Source organism: Pristiophorus japonicus, chromosome 8 (genome assembly GCF_044704955.1).
Source record: "Pristiophorus japonicus isolate sPriJap1 chromosome 8, sPriJap1.hap1, whole genome shotgun sequence".
In the NCBI taxonomy this organism is placed as follows: domain Eukaryota; kingdom Metazoa; phylum Chordata; class Chondrichthyes; family Pristiophoridae; genus Pristiophorus; species Pristiophorus japonicus.
This window is the reverse complement of record NC_091984.1, coordinates 125,737,459-125,753,460: the sequence shown is the minus strand read 5'-3', so window position 1 is coordinate 125,753,460 and position 16,002 is coordinate 125,737,459. Positions and strand designations below refer to the sequence as shown.

The 16,002-nt window shown below is 45.3% G+C and overlaps 2 long non-coding RNA genes across 2 annotated transcripts in view; both read left to right on the top strand.

Moving 5' to 3' along the window:
• Positions 1-485: 485 nt before the first annotated feature.
• Positions 486-4,725, top strand: LOC139268744 (uncharacterized). Its single transcript, XR_011594097.1, has 3 exons — positions 486-594; positions 2,131-2,318; positions 4,551-4,725. It is a non-coding gene; the product is annotated as an uncharacterized lncRNA (long non-coding RNA).
• A 10,826-nt stretch (positions 4,726-15,551) lies between these two features.
• The window catches only part of LOC139268743 (uncharacterized), an 85,298-nt gene continuing 84,847 nt past the window's right edge, over positions 15,552-16,002 (top strand). Inside the window, exon 1 of the long non-coding RNA XR_011594096.1 lies at positions 15,552-15,719. This is a non-coding gene — a long non-coding RNA (uncharacterized lncRNA). The remainder of the gene's footprint in view (positions 15,720-16,002) is intronic.

The following is a 16,002-nucleotide window of genomic DNA, read 5'->3' as shown; positions in this document are numbered from 1 at the left end:
GTGGACATGCAAGTTATATTGGTCTGAGTAAGGATGTGCAGGAATATGGTTGGGAAGGCAGAGTAATGGGGATGTGATGAGAGGATCACCAGAATAAAGTTGAGTGTGAATTTGTACTCATGTTTCCGGCACTCCATCCATGTCCTCCTCAACACATCCCTGCTGTTCACCTCCTCTGCAATTTGGAGCCAGCCTCATTTTGTCTCCTGGGGAGGTCCCTTCTGGCTATCAGCAGCAAAAAGGACCTCCCTGTATGCTCTGACTCTCTCCATAAGCATATGGAGGGAGTCATCAGAGAATCTGGATGCAGCCCTCTGCCTCTATGCAGTCATGTTTTCAACTGTTTGGAGCACTCCAATGCTGCACAGTGCCTGCACACTCCTAGATGAACCTTCAAATGCAATGTGGCCATGGCTCCTTTAAATATCCCAGCTGAAAACGAGTCATCGATGACGTCATCCGACCCGTGCCATTTAATAGGGACCGGTAAGCCGCAGGGCGAGTTTAATAGGCCCAATTAGCACAAAGCCGATTTCTGAAGCAACAACGGGTTCACGACCCGCCACTCCGACCGCCCGCACTGGACCCGCCCAGGTAAAGAAAATTCCGGCCGGTGACCTTTCGTCAGAATGGGAAAAAGTTAGAGATTTAACAGTTTTTAAGCAAGTACTGAGGTAGGAAAAGGGGAGACGGGAGGAAAGAACAAAAGGGAAGGTTCGTGATAGGGTGGAGGGCAGGAGAGATTAAATGACAAAAGGGAGGATGGTGCGAGACAAAAGGGGATGGTTAAGGGACAAATAAAGAAACAAAAGATGGGTCTGGAGGAGCTGTACATGGCAACAGCTGAACAAAATATTCCACCTACTTGAGCTATAGAATCCCAAGGGCCTGTCGAAATCCAAATGCTTTACATGAATTCTCATCGCACTGCAGCACTTGAAAATCTCAAAAAGGGAGGGCATTAGAGTAGACCTTGTAATTCCCCATTTTTGTGCCTGTAATATGGTGCTTTATTCCAACCCCACAGCGTTATATTCCTCAGCCCAAGATGTTTTTAAAATTTGTTCTGGGATGTGGGCGTCGCTGGCAAGGCCAGCATTTATTGCCCATCCCTAATTGCCCTTGAGAAGGTGGTGGTGAGCCGCCTTCTTGAACTGTTGCAGTCCGTGTGGTGAAGGTACTCCTGCAGTGCTGTTAGGGAGGGAGTTTCAGGATTTTGACCCAGCAAGGATGAAGGAACGGCGATATATTTCCAAGTCAGGATGGTGTGTGACTTGGAGGGGAACTTGCAGGTGGTGGTGCTCCCATGCACCTGCTGCCTTTGTCCTTCTAGGTGGTAGAGGGCACGGGTTCGGGAGCTGCTGCCAAAGAAGCCTTGGCGAGTTGCTGCAGTGCATCTTATACATGGTACATATTGCAGCCATGGTGCACCAGTAGTGGATGGAGTGAATGTTGAAGGTGGTGGGTGGGGTACCAATCAAGCAGGCTGCTTTGTCCTAGATGAAGTTGAGCTTCTTGAGTGCTGTTAGAGCTGCACTCATCCAGGCAAGTGGAGAGTATTCCATCACATTCCTGACTTGTGCCTTGTAGATGGTCAAAAGGCTTTGGGGAGTCAGGAGATGCGACACTCGCCACAGAATACCCAGCTTCTGACCCGCTCGTGTTGTCACAGTATTTATTTTATAATATGGAGTATTTTATAGTGTGGGAATGCAACCTACTTCCAAATGTTGTCTATGGTACTCTCCAGCCAGCTGTTCAGAAGGATTTGACAGAGTCACACCTCTGTTGGGAAACACCTTGCCAGTTGCAAATGGATACTTGCCATAGATGTAGTGGTTACCAACCGTCCAGGATTGTCCTAGGAACATAAGAACAGGGATAGGCCATTCACCCTCTCGGGCCTGCTGCCTTTGAATTTGATCCTGGCCAATCTGTATTTTAACTCCATTTACCCTCCTTTGCTCCATATCCCTTGATACTCTTACCAAACAAAAATCTATGGATCTCAGATAAAAACAGAAATTATTGGGAATACTCAGCTGGTCAGGCAGCATCTGTGGAGAGAGCAAGAGAGTTATCGAACTGAAACATTATCTTTGCTCCTACCATTTTCTGTTTTAATTTTAGATTTCCAGCAGTCACGGTATTTTGCTTCAGTCAATCAAAATCAGTCTTGGAAGCTCCAATCGTCCCAGAATCCACAGCCATTTGGAGTAAAGTGTTCCAAATTTCTATTGGAGTCTCCAAAGTCTCCAAGAATTAAAGATCAATCTCCTGAACATTCCTGGGAGAAAAATCATAGGGGCATTGAAATGGTATGTTTTTTTTTCATATTCTTTTGTTTCTGGAGTGGGACGGGAACCCATGACCTTCTGCTCAGGGGCGAGAGTGCCACCACTGAGCTGAGGCTGACACTTAATATTGTCCTCTTTTGATCACACCCGCTCTCAAACTGGACTTTCTCTGGGGTCTCCGTGGATCATCTGCTGAAGTTAGGTTGAACGATTGGGAGGAGCCCCTGCAGGAATTAATGGCACTAATGTCTAAATGGTTGAGCCTTTTACACTGCACTGTCCCAGTATTAAACAGAGCCATGAAGCAGGGAAGGTGACTGGGCATATATAAGTTGTCCCCAGGGCAAGTGAGATTTGCCTTTCTATTGAGAGCTCTTTGGATGAGGCCGAACTGCTTTAAGCATCTTAGACCACGGCTCCAGTGGATAATGATGCTGCTCGCTGAATTCTTTTGCTGAAGGTCATTGAATGACAGATAGTCGGCTTGATGTCCCAACACCTCTCAGTCTTATTATATAAGCACATTTCTGTAATGACCATAGTCTGTAAGTACTTGGTGTTGCATTGACTATTAACAACAGCAAACCATTACACTGGATCAGGTTTGAAAAAAAGCTTTAGCTTGTAAACCAGATATACTGTGTGTTCAGACTCCAGGCTCTCTACCTTTGTTCTCTAATTAAGATATGTGGGATTTAGCTATCAGGCAGTGGAAGTCACGGAATTGTATTCAACTATGAAGTATTTATGTTTAGCTTTCCATTATATTAATGCTTTCAGGGCAAACAGCATATTACAATACACACTGTCTAATGCTTTTAAGGCAAATAAAACCTTGTGAGACTTGCAGTAATGCCATTATTAATGAACTGCCATGGGGGCTGTTAAGTACTAAGTCTCTGCTCACACAAAACAACTGCCTTTTAATTGCTGTCTGCAAGTAACTTTTTAACTGATTGCTTTGGACATCTGTTCCACACACAACAGCCTTTCAGGACTGTAGTAGTAAATTTCTGCAGCACAATTAAACGTGGACACCACTGTACAAGTTACCTTGACAAGGCTGTGAATACGTGGTGGAATACAAGTTGGAATCTAATTGAGGGGGTCGGATGGTTTATATATAGCATATAGAGAGACCATCAGTGGCAGGTCGGGGCCATAAAAGGAGTGGCGAGCGGTGGCCTGGGAGCAGCGTGGAGGCATACTACTTCAGGGAGCAGCACGAGCTGCGACGGCAGCGAAGAGCAACATCATCAAGATCCAGGTCGGAGATTGGAGCGTGGGCAGATACAGCAGGAGTAGCGAGGTCGGGGCGAATGAGCGGCGAGAGACTGTGGAGGGATGTGATCTGGGCCCAGGGGAGGCGTGAGCTCGGGGCCAGCCCACACTGTGATATGAGTGCGCACTAGGTCCGTGCAGCAGAGCAGGTCTCCAGTCATCTTGGGTAATCCTTGCCACTGGACCAAGACCTAGCTCTGTCAAGCCCATGTGGTGGCTGGTGTGCAACGGCCACCACACGTTAAAAAAATCCACGCAAAGGCATCTTCCACTCTTCAGGATGTAATTCAGGACCTGGAATTTTAGGTCCTTCATTGGAACACCTGTGAACTTATCCTTTTTTCAAGGGACTGCCTATGATGATGATATAGTATAGGGAGTGAGCTACAAGTTGGAATCTAATTGAGGGGGTCAGATGGTTTATATATAGTATAATGGATACCAGGGAGTGAGCTACAAGTTGGAATATAGGATTGAGACAGTTGGATGGTTTCTAATAAAGTATAATCGGCTGATAATTACGGCCTCACCGGGTCTGTACAAAGTGCACCCGGACAAGCGAGGTCTCAAAAATGTTGATTTTTGGGGCGCAATGCGCATGCGCCGGAGAATGGCTTTTTCGATCTGTCAACATTTCTCCATACAGATCCTCCGCATCCCCGGGAGAAGAACTATTTGCCCAACTCATGCCCAGCGAATGTCGTTCAAACTTTTACGCCTGGTAAAAGCAGCAGCATAGCTTACTTTTACCATTGTAACACTTGTAAAACATATAAAAATTTCATTTAAACACTCATTTTTATATTAAAAATCCTGCCCATTGGCAAATTTATTTTTAACCCTATTGAAACATATAAAAAAAATTCCCCAAAAATATTTATTTTTCTAAAACATTTAATTACATTAATTTCAATTAATTTTAAATATGTGAGGTGTTTTATTTATTTATTATGCTGTGTTTCGGTGTTTTAGGGATTTTACTCATTGATAGTAATGGGAACAAGTACAAACGGAGTTCGCTTTTTTATCAATGAGAATACTGCATAATGATCGGTGGACTGCACCCACATGACTCCAGCATGTCCGTATGTGAAAAACATCTCACCGTGTGCAGAGAATCGAGGCCTATTATTGGGATCCTACGTTCCTCCGGGACCACCAGGTACTTTCGTAGATTTTTTTCTGGTCGGAGGCGTTCATACGAAGGAAGCCTCCGACCGCAATTTTCCTCCTCATTGACTACTTGATATTAAGTTATCGAATCAAATGGTTCAGATAACATATCAATGGAATGATGGACGTGTGGGAGTGGTTAAAACCTGGAATCTATTTGAAAGTTTCAATTGATTTAGATATGGAATAATAGATATGTGGTAAATTAGGATTATAATGGCATTAGGATTATAAAGGTACAGCAGTTATCATGGGTATATAGATTGGGCTAACCAAACTGGTATCAATACAGTGGAGGAGGATTTTCTGGAGTGTATTAGGGATGGTTTTCTAGACCAATATGTGGAGGAACCAACTAGAGGGCTGGCCATCCTAGACTGGGTGATGTGTAATGAGAAAGGACTCATTAGCAATCTTGTTGTGCGAGGCCGCTTGGGGAAGAGTGACCATAATATGGTAGAATTCTTTATTAAGATGGAGAGTGACATAGTTAATTCAGAGACTAGGGTCCTGAACTTAAGGAAAGGTAACTTCGATGGTATGAGGCGTGAATTGGCTAGAATAGACTGGCGAATGAAACTTAAAGGGTTGACGGTGGATAGGCAATGGCAAACATTTAAAGATCACATGGATGAACTTCAACAATTGTACATCCCTGTTTTGAGTAAAAATAAAACGGGGAAGGTGGCTCAACCGTGGCTAACAAGGGAAATTAGGAATAGTGTTAAATCCAAGGAAGTGGCATATAAAATGGCCAGAAAAAGCAGCAAACCTGAGGACTGGGAGAAATTTAGAAATCAGCAAAGGAGGACAAAGAGTTTAATTAGGAGGGGGAAAATAGAGTATGAGAGGAAGCTTGTTGGGAACATAAAAACTGACTGCAAAAGCTTCTATGGATATGTGAAGAGAAAAAGATTAGTGAAGACAAACGTAGGTCCCTTGCAGTCAGAATCAGGTGAATTTATAATGGGGAACAAAGAAATGGCAGACCAATTGAACAAATACTTTGGTTCTGTCTTCACGAAGGAAGACACAAATAACCCTCCGGAAATATTAGGGGACGGAGGGTCTAGCGAGAAGAAGGAACTGAAGGAAATCCTTATTAGTCAGAAAATTGTGTTAGGGAAATTGATGGGATTGAAGGCCAATAAATCCCCAGGGCCTGATAGGTTGCATCCCAGAGTACTTAAGGAAGTGGGCCTAGAAATAGTGGATGCATTGGTGACCATTTTCCAACAGTCTATCGACACTGGATCAGTTCCTATGGACTGGAGGGCAGCTAATGTAACACCACTTTTTAAAAAAGGAGGGAGAGAGAAAACGGGGAATTATAGACCAGTTAGCCTGACATCAGTATTGAGGAAAATGTTAGAATCAGCTATTAAAGATGAAATAGCAGCGCATTTGGAAAGCAGTGACAGGATCGGTCCAAGTCAGCATGGATTTATGAAAGGGAAATCATGCTTGACAAATCTTCTGGAATTTTTGGAGGATGTAACTAGCAGAGTGGACAAGGGAGAACCAGTGGATGTGGTGTATTTGGACTTTCAAAAGGCTTTTGACAAGGTCCCACACAAGAGATTGGTGTGCAAAATTAAACCACATGGTATTGGGGGTAATGCATTGACGTGGATAGAGAACTGGTTGGCAGACAGGAAGCAGAGAGTCGGGATAAATGGGTCCTTTTCAGAATGGCAGGCAGTGACTAGTGGAGTGCCGCAGGGCTCAGTGCTGGGACCCCAGCTATTTACTATATACATCAATGATTTAGATGAAGGAATTGAGTGTAATATCTCCAACTTTGCAGATGACACTAAATTGGGTGGCGGTGTGAGCTATGAGGAGGATGCTAAGAGGCTGCAGGGTGACTTGGACAAGTTAGGTGAGTGGGCAAATGCATGGCAGATGCAGTATAATGTGAATAACTGTGAGGTTATCCACTTTGGTGGCAAAAACATGAAGGCAGAATATTATCTGAATGGCGGCAGATTAGGAAAAGGGGAGGTGCAACGAGACCTGGGTGTCAACGTAAATCAATCATTGAAGGTTGGCATGCAGGTGCAGCAGGCGGTGAAGAAGGCAAATGGCATGTTGACCTTCATAGCTCGGGGATTTGAGTATAGGAGCAGGGAGATCTTACTGCAGTTGTACAGGGCCTTGGTGAGGCCTCACCTGGAATATTGTGTTCAGTTTTGGTTTCCTAATCTGAGGAAGGACGTTCTTGCTATTGAAGGAGTGCAGCGAAGGTTCACCAGATTGATTCCCGGGATGGCAGGACTGACATATGAGGAGAGATTGGATCAACTGGGCCTGTATTCACTGGAGTTTAGAAGGATGAGAGGGGATCTCATAGAAACATATAAAATTCTGACGGGATTGGACAGGTTAGATGCAGGAAGAATGTTCCCGATGTTGAGGAAGTCCAGAACCAGGGGTCACAGTCTAAGGATAAGGGTTAAGCCATTTAGGACTGAGATGAGGAGAAACTTCTTCACTCAGAGAGTTGTTAACCTGTGGAATTCTCTACCTCAGAGAGTTGTTGGTGCCAGTTCGTTAGATATATTCAAGAGAGAGTTAGATATGGCCCTTACGGTTAAAGGGATCAAGGGGTATGGAGAGAAAGCAGGAAAGGGGTATTGAGATGAATGATCAGCCATGATCTTATTGAATGGTGGTGCAGGTTCGAAGGGCCGACTGTCCTACTCCTGAACCTATTTTCTATGTTTCTATGTTTCTATTTACACAAACGGTGCTCCCATCAGGATCCATGTGAATTACTGAATAATTGAATTAACCCTCTCTTGTTAATTATCAAAAAAATCAGAAAAAAAGGTAGGAACTAACAATTATTAGCTTAGAATCATAGTTAGCAGCACTTAAATTTAAAAAGTGAATATACAAATAATTAGCAGTTGCAGTTAATTGATTAAACAAATGACAGACGTTACAAGACCAGTTCCTTGATGGCACAGTAATTCAGCATTAAATGCTGACTGATAAATTTACAGTTAAAATCAGTGTCTGAGATCAATCTAATTTAGGATTAGATTCCTCGATAGCTGGCAAGTTAATAGCATTAGAGAGCCAATCTATTAAATAGATTAAAATCTAAATGCTTATAGTTAGTAATGTTTCCAGAACTGATACAACCTCGTCCTTATGAGCTAGAATGCATAAACTGCTTGCCTCGCATTCTTTTGGGACATCGGGTGGTTCACAGAGCAAGCCAAAACACGCTGTCAGTAAACCGCGATCTTTCCAGTGGACCACGACTAAGAACAGAAAACCCAAAGGAAACCATTGAAAGCATCTGAATTTGGGGCTGTTTTATTTAGAACATCAGAACAAGGTGAAGCATGAATTTTTCCTGAGGTGACTTTGAAATTTAAAACCTACATAATATTTAGTAGTTCCTGCAACTGCTTTAGCAGGTATATCGAGAAAACCAGTCACAGTTGAGGAAAGAAAACCAGAAAGCATTGGATACCAATAAATATGAGTGGGACTTTGGGCTAGATTTCCCACTTTTTTTGCATGCTTAATGCCCAGTTAACGTCCATTTTACCGCTGAAATGACATATTACGCCCATATATCGCCCATTTAGCCACAAGATGGAAACTGACTGGCATTTTTCGGCAACTTATCACCGAGCGTTACTTTCCCCATGTGCGTAATCGCGGAAAAAAATAATACCGCCCGCCTACTTTTTGGGGGCGGAATCATCAGAATGGGCGAAATCAATGCCCATAATATCGGCCACTGTTACTTTCCACACGGAATTATCGTCGAGATTCAATAATACCGACCGCCCACTTTTTCTTATCGTAAAGATCACATTTGCCAAAACTAGCGGCCATGAGATCGCCCAGCTTCACTTTCACCACCTTGCACACATATCGCCCATAATATCGCATGCCCAAAAAACCGTCCGGAAAAAGTGGAACTAACTGGAACTACTCACAGCGTTACGATGCCATGATATACATAACGTGGCATAATTTAAACGGCTGCTCTGCTTCAACCTTGGGGGAGTTCGGATGTACTCTGGAGGTCTTTGGAGGTGATGTGACCATCTGTACAAACATCTTTGCCATACAGTGAACAATTGAAATTTAATAGGTGACTTCGTCAGGACATTCATACTTTGTGAGCAATCGGTGAAAAACACAGAGCTACTGCAATGGGGCCTGTCCTTTCTCACCCTCTCTTGGTGACCAATTACATGCAGCAGACTTGAGATTGTCGAAGGAATGCTCCACTGCATTATGTGCCCAATGTAAGATGTGCCAGACTGATGATGAGGACCAGACGTTACATCCCCCGCAAGTACAGGGAGAAGCAGTCTTACCTCAACTTGCCCGACACCATCTGCCTTCGGAGACTGCGCTTCCACATAGAGGTTATCACTGAGATATGCCAGCTCATGAGGACAGATCTGCAGCCTGCTAGCACCATCAGTACTGCACTGTCCGTCAAGGGCAAAGTCACCATGGCACTGTTGTTCTATGCGTCGGGTTCTTTTCAGGCCTCAGCTGGCGACATTTGTGGTCTGTCTCAGCATGCCACATATTGCTCCATTAGACAGAAACCCTGTACGCACGCAGGAGGGACTTGATCAGCTTCCCTATAACCAGAGAGGCAAAGTCTGAGAGGGCTCAAGGATTCCCCAGAATTGCAAACTTCGTCAAGGTGCTGGGAGCAATAGACTGTATGCGCATCGCGATGCGGGAAACTTTTCAGGATGCAGAGGTTTTCAGGAACCGCAATGGATTCCACTCCCTCAATGTCCAACTTGTTGTCCACCAGCAAATTATAATGGCAGTGAATGCTAAATTTCCGGGCAACATCCATGATGCTCACATCCTGTGTGAGAGCACTGTATCTGACTTGTTTAACAATCAGCCACAAGGTCAATGCTGGCTGCTTGGTGACAAAGGATATGGCCCCGCCACCTGGCTGATGACCAGAGCCACAGAGCCACTCGCAATATCGTGGAGAAAACCATTGGACTGCTTAACCAGTGTTTTAGATGCCTTGACCACTCAGGAGCCAATCTCCAATACCACCCTGAGCAGGTAGCTCAATTCATGGTGGTGTGCTCCATGCTGCACAAATTGGCTATCAGGAGGGGACAAGAATTGCCTGAAGTCTCTGACAGCCCATCTCAGGAGAGGAAGAGGAGGACGAGGAGGCGGATGCTGACATCGGCCCAGATAATCAGGCTGAAGCCAGGCCCCCGCCCCCCTGTAGACTGCTTGAAAGGGCCCATGGTGGCATGATAGCTGCCAGAGCCTTATGTCAGGAGCTCATCAATGAGCGCTTTTCCTGAAAGAACGTTGGTGGTGTTTACAAAGCTGACACATTGCTGGATGTGCAGGTCATACATCAATGGTGGACATCACCTTGGTGACAGTTAAAGTTTAAGTTGATTCAAGTTACGTGTAATTATACCCTTTGATGGTAAGGAATTGCCAGCGTGTAACGGTGAAGCTATCTGAGCCAATGCGCAACAAGGTCTTGTTAAGTAAAAAACATTTAAACCGAACATTTGTCTGAAATCATCAGTATTTCTGTACAAACCAACCCTTCCGCCCCCCCCCACTCGCTTCTCCTCCCCACCACTACCCCTTCCCCTCCTGACTTCAAACCGCCTTGCCGAGGAGCTCCTCAGGAGATGCTTCATTGGTGGGGGGTGACAGCCAAAATGCCATTTGGATGGATACAGGAGAGGACGGTCCCAAGGTGGGAACATGCTCCGAGCCAGAATTAAGGTGTTGCTGCTGGCTCTCATGTGTGGTTGGCAATGGGGGTGCAGAACCTTGGGGTGCAGTGCTTGCTCCGGGACTATTGGGAGCCCTCTGCCACCAGTGTTCCTGGCTACTTGCTCCAGGGCCTCCACTATCCCTTCCATGTTATTATCTTATTTGTTGGACAAAAACTCGGTGCCAACTATGTTCTTGGTGCTTAATAGGCTTTTTGCTGCTGGTGAATCTCCCTCGTGTCTCCCACAACAGCCAAACAAGCACACACCACAGCCACACACGCTTTCAGTCCCTCTCAGCTCCCTCTCTCTCTGTCTCCTCTTTTGCGCATGTAATGATGACCCTTGACCTCCTGAATCATGGGAATCGAGCGTTGCCATGCCATTGCTAAGGACTGCGACACTTTACGGCAGAAGGTCAGAGATTTAACGCTACCGCCCATTTCATATCTCTCGTGGTAATGCCTAATTTCAAAAATGGAGACTAGGTGCTTTGAGAATGGGTGAGAGGCTGGCGATCTGAAAACACATTTTTACCACCCATGGCAGAAATAACGCCCATTTTTGGGCGATCTGCACAAAAGAATGTAATGCATTCTAAATACTTATAAGAACATAACAACATAAGAAATAGGAGGAGGAGTAGGCCATAAGGCCCCTGGAGCCTGCTCCGTCATTCAATAAGATCATGGCTGATCAGATCATGGACTCAGCTCCACTTCCCTGCCCATTCCCCATAACCCTTTAGCCCCTTATCGTTTAAGAAACTGTCTATTTCTGTTTTAAATTTATTTAATGTCCCAGCTTCCACAGCTCTCTGAGGCAGCATATTCCACAGATTCACAACCTTCTGAGAAAATAAATTTCTCCTCATCTCAGTTCTAAATAGGCGGCCCCTTATCCTCAATTCATGCCCTCTAATTCTAGTCTCCCCCACCAGTGGAAACATCCTCTCTGCATGAACCTTGTCAAGCCCCCTCATAATATTATACATTTCAATAAGATTACCTCTCATTCTTCTGAATTCCAATAAGTAGAGGCCCAACCTACACAACCTTTCCTCATAAGTCAACCCACTCATTCCTGGGATCAACCTAGTGAACCTTCTCTGAACTGCCTCCACAGCAAGTATATCCTTTCATAAATATGGAAACTAAAACTGCACGCAGTATTCCAGGTGTGGCCTCACCAATACCCTGTACAGCTGTAATAAGACTTCCCTGCTTTTATACTCCATCCCCTTTGCAATAAAGGCCAAGATTCCATTGGCCTTCCTGATCACTTGCTGTGCCTGCATACTATCCTTTTGTGTTTCATGCACAAGTACCCCCAGGTTCTGCTGTACTGCAGCACTTTGCAATCTTTCTCCATTTAAGTAACAACTTGCTCTTTGATTTTTTTCTACCAAAGTGCATGACCTCACATTTTCCAACATTATACTCCATCTGCCAAATTCTTGCCCACTCACTTAGCCGGTCTATGTCCTCCTGCAGCCTCTTTATGTCCTCCTCACACATTGCCCTTCCTCCCATCTTTGTATCATCAGCAAACTTGGCTACGTTACACTCAGTCCCCTTTTTCAAGTCGTTAATATAGATTGTAAATAGTTGGAGTCCCAGCACTGATCCCTGCGGCACCCCACTCGTTATTAATTGCCAACCAGAGAGTGAACCATTTATCCCGACTCTCTCTTTTCTGTTAATTAGCCAATCTTCTATCTATGCAAATATATTACCCCCAACACCTTGAACTTTTATCTTGTACAGTAACCTTTTGTGTGGCACCTTGTCAAATGCCTGCAGGAAGTCCAAATACACCACATCCACTGGTTCCCCTTTATCCACCCTGTTCGTTACATCTTCAAAGAATTCCAGCAAATTTGTCAAATATGCCTTCCCCTTCATAAATCCATGCTGTCTTTGTCTGACCAAGTTTTGCTTTTCCAAATGTCCTGTTATTGCTTCTTTAATAATGGACTCCAACATTTTCCCAATCACAGATGTTAGGCTAACTGGTCTATAGTTGCCTGCTTTTTGTCTTCCTCCTTTTTTAAATAGAGGCGTTACATTTGCAGTTTTCCAATCTGCTGGGACCTCCCCAGAATCCAGGAAATGTTGATAAATTACAACCAATGCATCCACAATCCCTGCCGCTACTTCTCAAGACCAAGGATGCAAGCCATCAGGTCCAGGGGATTTATCTGACTTTAGTCCCATTATCTTACTGAGCACCGCCTCCTTAGTGATTGTGATTGTGTTAAGTTCCTCCCCCCCCCATAGCCCATTGACTATCCAGTGTTGGAATATTGTTAGTGTCCTCTACCATAAAAACTGATACAAAGTACTTGTTTAGAGTTATGCCAGCTGCCTGCCTTTCATTTATGTTTACGACAGAACTCAAAAGCAAGCGCTCTTCATATCAACAGGAAAAGATTCAGGAGAGATTGTGCCATTAGTTAAGTTTAGACTTAGATTCTGAATATAGGTTATGAATTCAGATGTTAATTAATGTATTTACTTTTAGTAACAGTGAGTTCTATTGCAAAAATATTTGGTTTAAAAAAAAAGGAAACATGCAAATTAATTTTTTGCATTTTCTAGAAAAATCCAAACCCTAAGCAGATGGACAATAAAGCTAAATAGTTGCCCCATCACACAGGGTTGAGCCTGATTTATATCTGTAAATGTGATCATTGAGAGAACAGTTTGATTTATCTACTTAAAATGGGTCTCTATCTCTTGCAAACTTCTTGGCAAATTCTTTCAATGGAGATGTGCTCTCCTTCCTCACTCACACACAGCCCAGCCCTCTTCTGTGTCCCACAGTAACCTCTAATTCACTGTAAGCAATGCCATAGGTGACCAGGAGCACCTTACAGACTAGGAATGCTGGCCCTTCCATTGATGGATCCGACAGCCTGGATTTTGCATGGCGAGTCCAGAAATTTCCATGGTGACAAGCGAACGCAAAAAATATTGGGGGGGAGGATTTTTAACTCGACCCCGTCCAACAAGCGTGGAGCGGGTGTACCGTTCAAATGGAACGGATCCATTTGCTGCTCCAATCCCACCGCGCTCCAATCTTCACGCCATAGGTTTACGGCAGAGGACAATGAACCCTCAGCGGACAGCCTCAAGCACGAATGCCAATCACGGTCCATGAGACGTCGATAGGACCCTGATGGCATTTTAACTGGAGCCGGAGCGGGGAAGTGGCCGAGGGTTTAAGCACCGCCCCACCACACAACCACGGCCCCCCCCACCCACACACTCCGACTACTCACCCACCCACCCACAGCCCCACCCATTCCCCCACCCACCCCCCACAACTCGCCCCCACCCACCACCAAACCAACTCCCCCACCCATAACCCCCACACTTACTCCCCACCCACCTACTCCCACCCACTACCCACCCACGCCCTCCCAATACCCAACCACACCTATCCCCCCACCCAGTTGCCATCCACCTACAACCCCCCACTACCTACCCCCACACATTCTCCCACCCCACCCCACTATCCACCCTCACCCACCACCTACCCTCACCCATACCCCCCCACACTCATTCGGCCCCCCACACTCACTCACCCGCCACATTACCCACCCTCACACTACCCAACCCTACCCTTCCCACACTCCCCTCTCCACACTCCCCCCCCACACTCGCCCCCATTTACATTCCCCCACATCCCACATTCCTCTCCCCCACTCCTCTCCCCCACATTCCTCTCCCCCACACTCCACATCCACACTCCTCTCCCCTACACCCCACATCCATACTCCTCTCCCCCACACCCCACACTCCTCTCCCCCACACCCACACTCCTCACACCCACACCCTACACCCACACTCCTCTCCCCCACACCCCACATCCCACACCCACACTCCTCTCCCCCACACCCCACAACCACACTCCTATCCCCACTCCCCCCCACCACCCCACACACCATGTCAGGATGAAGCAGGTCAGCAGCTGGTAGAATGGAAAAAATATCAATTTCATGGACGTAAGTTGCTGCTTTCCCCCAGCCCTGGATTCACGCCCCCCCCCGCCTCTTCCCGAACCATCCTCCCATCCAATTAGCTGCAAGTCAGTGGGAGTGGTCGCAGGTCACCCAATCTCCTCCAAACAGCAGCCGCTCTGCGCCGGTTCTGGGTGGAAAGTGGACCAGCGGCAGGTAAATAAGGCTCGGGAGTTCCCCAGGACCTGAAACTTAGGCCCGCAAGTACCCTTCACACTTGCTCTGTCTGCCCAAAATCTGCTGGGGTTTTAAAATCAAGCCGATGTTTTTTTTTAATCGTCTTATTCATCTTCTTCAACCTCTCTGTGTTTTCAGTGCATTTCCCTCAGTGGGAAAGCAAATATCAGCAGAAAACGGAAGCCCTGGCACCCTCCAATGCCGCCCTCTGTCTCTGTCTGTGGAGCTGGTAAAAGCAGTGAACTCAAACTGCAATTCATAGGGCAGGAGAATTCGCACTGACCCTGAGCTGCCGAGCGATTATCCAATTTACTGAGGTGGCGGAAAACCTCACTGATCTTCAGTAATGATTAATTAGAACTCCCAGACGAGCACTAGTAATGCAGCATTCCCCTTGCACAGGCAAATGAAAGCAGCAAAGAAAAAAAAATATGATTGTAAATTCCATTCATTCTCGTCAAGTGAATTAAAAATTTTCTAGCACAGATTCCTAAATCCAAGACTGAGCTACAGGCAAAATATATCACGTTTGCATAACAAATGAATGTGTTTCTAACACCTTTAGCCTGTTGCATTATATTTGTAAAGCTCTGTTCAGCAGCCATGTATCAATAACTATTTGAGGTAACAATAGAAGCATATATGTCCTTAATCGTGCTTGTAACTGAGGAGCTTTTTCAGAATCTCAAAACATGGTAATATATTTTCGGCTGCATAGTATAAGATAGAGCTCCCCCTAGTGGACTACAGCTCCACCTCGTGGACTACTGTGGTAATGCAACCATTGATTTTTATAATAAAAAGATCATGTGACAAGGTCACATGACATATTCCTAGAGAGCCATCTTGTAGTCTGTGTGTTTGTGATGTCGTAAAGAATATATCATATTGGCAATGAGGATGGGATAATTGGATTCCCATGTGATATTTTTGTTGACTGGTCCTGGTCCGATTGGAGATGATTGAATAATTCCCCCCTCACTCATGCTTGGAGCCCGTACTGCTGTAAGTGACTGTGATTGATTTTACGCACATAATTTGTATTGTGTAACCATTCTCCATTCACTGCATTTTGCTGGAGAATTCACCCTGCTTTTATCAGAAGATTTTGCTGTTGTTACTGTGATTTAGTGTAGTGCGTAGTGACTCTGTTTAAATAGACTGTTTGCTGAGTATGTAGACTTTTTTTGCAGTGAGTTCTGTCATAGATCCTGCCTCCAACTCATTGGTCGACACAGTGGGGGAAAAATTTGGTCGCGCTGCAGTTGGGGCATTATCCCGGGCGGAG